The sequence below is a fragment of the Echiichthys vipera genome (genome assembly GCF_963691815.1).
Source record: "Echiichthys vipera genome assembly, chromosome: 15".
Taxonomy (NCBI): Eukaryota; Metazoa; Chordata; class Actinopteri; order Perciformes; family Trachinidae; genus Echiichthys; species Echiichthys vipera.
This window is the reverse complement of record NC_139840.1, coordinates 10,328,761-10,335,869: the sequence shown is the minus strand read 5'-3', so window position 1 is coordinate 10,335,869 and position 7,109 is coordinate 10,328,761.

The following is a 7,109-nucleotide window of genomic DNA, read 5'->3' as shown; positions in this document are numbered from 1 at the left end:
TGGTTAAAAGTGGCTATATCCAAATAAAAAACAGCTCTTTAAGGTTTCTGTAAATATTCTGAAGCTGTGGATAGATTAAATAGAAGTTTACAACATTGTCTCGTTCATCTGCTGCTGTTTGATTATTTGCTGATAGAAATCCAATGATCTACATGACTCCATTTACCTAGGTTTCCCCGCCCTTACCACTACATACATGCATACTGTGTACTGTGAGCCTATTGGGTAATCTTTAGTTTATGTGTTTGTGTTGCTTTGGGGCTTTCCCCTCTCTCTCTCTCACATTAACAGTAATCATCACTGATTCTGCTCCCCTTTCAGTCCATGAACGCAGACCTCAACTCAGGCATTATGATAGTGTGCTGTCATTGTCAGTTTTATTGGCCAGATGCCTGCAAACCCTTACACCTGTGACCTGACACCTTTGAGAGAAGTCCACTTACAGTTTACAGCCCCCTGTAGAGGAGAGTTAGCTTGAGGATGATTATGGGATGGACAGAAAAGTAGCAACCTTTGTTGTTAGTTGTGTGTTCCAGAAGCTACATAGGCAAATTGATATTTCAGGGCACCTTATGGTGCATACATACTTGTATTGTTTTTGAAACAAGGCTCTTCTATGAGGTTTTGAGCCCGTTCTTTCTCAGTTGAAGGTTGATTAAAAGTTCAAATGAATAGTTCTTTCCCTCTCTGATATGCAGAATACTCGTTGACCTCATACACTAGCACTTGGAGTATCTCATTTCCATGGTGTTTTTATCTCCTAGTTGGAAAGTCAGATAATAATCAGTATAGCTTAGCATTATCACATACTTCAACAGGGTAAAGGAGAAATGAGAGCCTACCACCTTAATTTGAATGGGCATGAATACTTGTGGCAAATCCATAAGATACATTTAGTTTGTGCTTAATGTTTGAATTTACATGCCAGTGTAAATCTGGATCTGTACTTTCATCTTGAGTATACAATATTACATTAGGCAGATCTTGTAAAATACAGCTCTGCTTTGCTAAAGTAGGACGTGCAATGAGGGTCATAAAGACAAACGTCTGAAATGTAATGCATTCAACTGGACTTTAAACTTTAACCGATAAGAACTCACAGTCTTAGCTCAATAGTTGTAATAAAAACTGCGCTCCAGTAATACAGGCACACACTGTTAATCTGAGGATTAGGCCGGGGTAGTGATCATGTTTTAAGTATCTTTCCTTTTCTCTGGATTTCCTCACCATGTATCATGCTTCTCCAGACATGAAGGAACTATTTATTCTGCTGTCAGGTAAGGGTCTTCATAGATAAATATTGTCATCACAGTTGTGCACATTATTTTATGTACATGCTGTTTAAATACGGGGTGTAAAGAGGTAAAGTCACCAGAGTTTTCACTCATATAAAATTAAAGAATGAGAAGTTGTGTGATAGGAAGAAAAAAAGACTGCCATGATGAAATTTAAAATTAAAAGTATTTTCTTGTTATCTCTTATAAAACCCTCTTTACAGCACTGCTGGTCATCGTGTCCTCCTGTCCTGATGGGGGCTTCAACTGCACATCTGGAGAATGTCTTCCTCTTGGACTTGTCTGTGATTTTAAAAAGGACTGTTTAGATGGTTCAGACGAGGAGTTTTGTGGTATGCTGACAGTTTTTTCCCCCCCAAATCAAGTCTAATTGTCAATCAAGTGTTTAAAGTGTAATTCCGGTGCACAATCACCCCATGGTCTTTTTCAGCACTTACATCCATCAAATAAGCCATCGAGACAGTTTTTTTTGTGTCACAGCTATTAATAGAGAAATCTGGGAAAGTCGCTAACAGCCGGACGTGGCTAACACTGATTAGCTCGGGGCAGTATGTTGAGGGGGTTAAAACGGCTTTTTTAACCACTAATACTGCTCATTATAATGTTTTAGATTATTTCACTAAAGTTGTGAATACTTCCGTTTTGTCTCCTTGTTAAGGGTCATGTGACTTTGAGCATCACTCCTGTGGTTGGATCGACAACAGTGGCGCGTCCTATCGCTGGAGACGGCAGATGGCCAACATCACCTCAATACCTGGACTGGACCATACCACAGGGGACTCCTTTGGTAAATATAACCTTCTGCCAAGCTCCATCTGTTTCATCTCCAGCATCACTTTGTTGATCAATTATTTTAAACTGATACTTTGACATTTCAAATCTGTGATGAAAATGTTTAAATAGGTTACAAGTTCTTGCCTTTGATGTTAATGTTATTATTGGATAATTGTCTGCTGGATACAGGACATGTCATGCATATAGGAGGTGAAGGTTTTCTCTCTACGGGGAATTTGGAGTATTCTGTTGACAACCTGGCAGCTCTTGGATGCCAGATCAGGTACTAAAAACCATCCTTTTTCTGAAGATATGTGTTTTACAATTATGTCCTTGACTGACAATGCATTTCAATACTTTTAGTATTTGTGCTGAATTTGCCTCATATCCTGTGCTAGCTGTTGCCTGTTTTTGTGATTTGACTCTTGATGTGTTTTAGCTTCTGGTACCATATTTCTGATAAGTCATCATCATCACACCTTAAATTAAAAATGATCAGAGGCAACACTGAGAAAGAGTTGCTGGATATTCCTGAAAGTAAGACAGACAGTTGGGAGAATGCCACAGCTTTCATTGGTAATCAGCCAGGAGGATACAAGGTTAGTGAAATATCTTGGCTGCTTTTAGGCTGTTCACAGTCATAGTCTATAATCTAATAATAATATCGTCTATAAATCAGCTTAGAAATCCTAGCATCCTCCATTCATAGGCATTGCTATACTTTTTGGATGTTTTTCTGCCAAAAAAAAACAATAGCAGTGACAAAGAGGGAACCCAGAATTTCAGTCTTAGAAAAACACTTAATTGGAAGAAAAATTCGGTTTGACCTTTTTGTTATACCTTTACTTCTCTACAGTACTTATTTTTATTATGTTCATGGCTTTTATTTATTTTGGATTCACGGTGTAGCTCTCTTATTTCTTTATTGTACCTCACCATTTTATTGCATCTTTATCTGCACTGTTTCCTGTTATTATAGAACAACTAATTTCCCCCCGGGGGGTCAATAAAACACCTTCGGTTGAATTATTTTTACTTGGCACATTTACCTGGCACATATTCCTAAATAGATTTGTGATGCCATACAGTTACACAGTAATTGCATGCAGTGTTGCAAATTGAATGCACTGGTTGAGTGGGCCATAAAGCAAGCGGGTTACATAACACAAGACACAGAGGGTGGACTGGTGTGGGAGTAGTGGATGGTCAGTAAGGGCACAGGAATGTACTTAATGCAGCCTTTAGGGGTATAAAATACTAAATAATTTTGAATATTGAGTTATAGAAAAATGTATCGTAAAACATTTCTCTTTTTACAGCTGCAGTTTTCATTCAGCCCTTCATTTGGAGAAGACAGCAATGTTGTGTTGGATGATATCAGCTTTGACAACTGTAGAGAGGGAACTGTCCCCGCAGGATCAGAGCAACTCTCATGTGATTTTGAAAAGGACACCTGTTCGTGGTACCATGACTACACTGCAAGCCTGTTGTGGAAAAAGAGTAATAAGCCTTTCGTTGAAGGCTCAACTGGGACGGGTGAGTATCCTACTGACAGTAAACAAGAATTTTTGTTTTAGCAATTACTTTGTGGCATCTTGACTTCGCACATTTTAGTAAAATGAACCACGTAAGCACAATAAAATCTACAAGGTTTCCGGTGAGGGGTCCAGAGCAGTTTCCTGCTTTGGGATTCAGATGGTAATCCATCCTTATACACTGTAGATCAAATTTAGAGAACAAATTATTAATACTTGATTTATTCTGAAATATTGTTACTTTTTATTGTTCAGAATATCAACTGTGGCTACTCCACTGCTTTACAAGCATGTTTTTTTTTTTAAAACCAAGGCACTTCAACAAAAACCTTTATTTTGTAAAAAAAAAAAAAAACAGTGAGCAAAATCAGAGAACTATTGTGTCAGAAGAGAAGATTTAAACAATGTTTTCTTGAGCTATAGGATTCAAAAATGAATAGGAAGTGTAGAGGCCCTTTCTTTGAACGCCTAGTTTCTCGCACTGCTCTGGTTTGATCTTGGTCCATTCTTCTTCAGTCTCTTCCACAGTCCATTAACTGTAGTGGGTTTCGTAGACATTACTTTGTTGCTCAGGATTTTTCAGAGATTCTCTATTGGGTATGCCTGCCGCCTTAACTAATGTCTTCGGAAATAAAATAATTAAATGAGCGATATTAGCCGTGTCACACCGTGTCACACCGTGTCCTAACAGCATGCAAGTGAATGTTGCGTCACATTTACGCTGTCTCTCCACACTTATTCATACTAATGTGTTTAACAAAGAGTGAGCACCATCACTTCAAAGAGTCTGCATGTCCAAACCTGCCAAGCTCATTTTCCCGGCCTACATCATAAATGTGTTTGTTTATTTATATTGTAAATTTTCTAATAAGTTTCTGGTGGTTTTATTTAGTGGTTTTAACTTTGACAGGTTACCAACTACCTTGACGGACCTCGAGTGACACTGAAATGACATAATAAAAAAACTGTGCGCTGTAGAGTAGTGCTAAATAGTTGTTAAACTAAATACACATATAAATCAAAGGTTAAATAACATATGACATAGAGGATAAACGGTAACACTAAGAACCCCTTGGTTCGCCCATCCAATCAATGATATTTCTGCAGTGTGTACTAAAACTGGATGAATGGATGCATGAATTCATGGAAGAATCTCGTACCTTTAGCTGCCTCTCATGAAGGGAAAATAATATTCTACCGCGCAGTTATTTCACCAATCAAAATACCAGAATTACGGCCGTTCTGCTTGACGTTTTTTCTTTTCTTTTTTTTATATTCCATTTTCTGATCCTTCAGTCACAGTAAAAACCGGGGACATTTCCGGGGACAGCTCACTGAAAACGGGGACTGTCCCTGCAAACCAGGGATGTCTGGTCACCCTATAATTAAGGAAAAAAAACATATATTTTTTGTTTTCCCCTCCATAGGCTACTACATGCTCATAACTGCTGCATACAACCTGGATATCTCATCAACAGCCAGACTCATCAGCTTCCCGCGACCTGCAGGTCAAGTGATATGTGTGAGCTTCTTGTACCACATATATGGCAACAGCATCGGTAGGTGCTTCCCTGCTTCCTTAAGCTTTTGAATTAAATAGATATTATATCCAGAGTTGTACACAGACAAAAGCTACTTCCCATATCCATACAATTCAGGTGAACTCCAACCACCTTTAGCTTTTTTCTCTATAATACAATAGTTTGTTTTCTATTTTATTATCAGGTTCATTGAGGTTTATTACGAAGCGTTCTGGTGAAGCAGAGACGGTTGTATGGATGCGAAGTGGCACCCAGGGAAACAAATGGAGATTTGCAGATCTTACCTTCCATGATGACAAACCTATACAGGTATTCATATTGCTCTTTTTTTGAGTATATTCCTTTGCTGATTTATAACAAAGAATGTCTTTAGAGGATTATTTAGGATGATTATTTCCTGGAAAGAGGCAAGAAATGAAACACATGGTAATTGCTGTTCCTATTATCAAACACAAGCCTCTTATTTCTTTCTTCCTCGCTGTTGCTTACAACTAATATGACCATATTCTTTCAAATTTTTATTGAAGGCTAATAACGTCTAGCTTCGATACACTTTGCATAAATTTGGTTTTGATTCTCATTGACTTCCATAGCCATTTTTAAAGTGTATATAAATATGTTTAATTTTATCAAAACCTACTCTTCAATTAATTCATGTTGTTCTCCAGTTTATTATAGAAGCCGTGGTCGGCGGTAAGAAAGGCAGCATAGCCATTGATAACATAATGGTGCACAGTAGTGAGACTGGCTTTTGTCCGGCTGAGAGAGAGTGCACCTTCCAGGGCTCCCTCTGTGGTCTGCAGCCAAAACCGTCTGCAGACTTCAGCTGGACCCGGATCACAGGGCTGTCCCAACCAGCCAACTCTTCAGGCCCCACCACAGATCACACTCTGGGGACAGAGCAAGGTTTGCAACGCCTTGAGATACACAATAATCTAATCTGCTAATCTGTTTTAAAATTTTAAGCAATTTCTCTTGCGGATGAAGCATGGCAATAAATGATAGATTTGATTATTGCAGAAAACATTGTAGCATCCCATGCTATACAGCTTTAGACTGGTTTTTATCATACCTCACTGACAGAAGTCAGACTTTGATTCCGCTTCAGTGTCCTGTGGGGTCTCACAGGGCTCAGTTCTTGGGCCCTTGTTAATCTCATTATATTTACTGCCTTTGGGACAGATCATAAACTGATGTAATATTGCTTACAATTTATATGCAGATGATATCCAGCTTAATTTCTCATTTAAACGCAGTGAAGCTTTCAGGTTATGTAGGCTTCTTGATAGCTGACCAGATCTTCTTTTTCTTTTTTTTTCACAAATAAGAAATATAATTAGACTGAGCACTAGTTTCAACAGCTGAACTTGGGATGCCTATACATGTCTTCATCTCATCTTGCATTGACTACTGTAACATACTTTTCTCTTCGAGAGTTAGAGAGTATTAATACTTGATTTTTAAATAACCAAGGCCCTTTATTTTGTGCAAAAAAAAAACAGTGAGCAAAATTAGAGAACAGTAACCGTTGTGTCAGAAGAGAAAATTTAAACAGTGTTTTATTAGGTCTATAGGATTCAAAAATTAATAGGAAGTGTAGAGGCCACAGCTTTGAATGACTTCAGCACATCTGCGCCCACAGGACATCACTAGTTTCTCACACTGCTTGGGTTTGATCTTAGTCTGTTCTGACTCAGTCTCTTCCGCAGTTTGGTAGCTGTAGTGGGTTTCTTAGATTACTTTGTCGCCAAAGATTTTCCAGAGATTCTCTATGGGGTTTAGATGTGGACTGTGACACTTTCCCAGTCCGATGCCGAACATAATATTTCCTATCAGACTCAAATAAATTGAACTTCAGCAATGTTGTGTCATGGTTTGGGGGATGTTTTCTGCAGCAGGAGTTGGGCCTCTTGTACAGCTACATAGCAGGGTGAATGCAAATGTTGATGTGAACCTCCTTCACT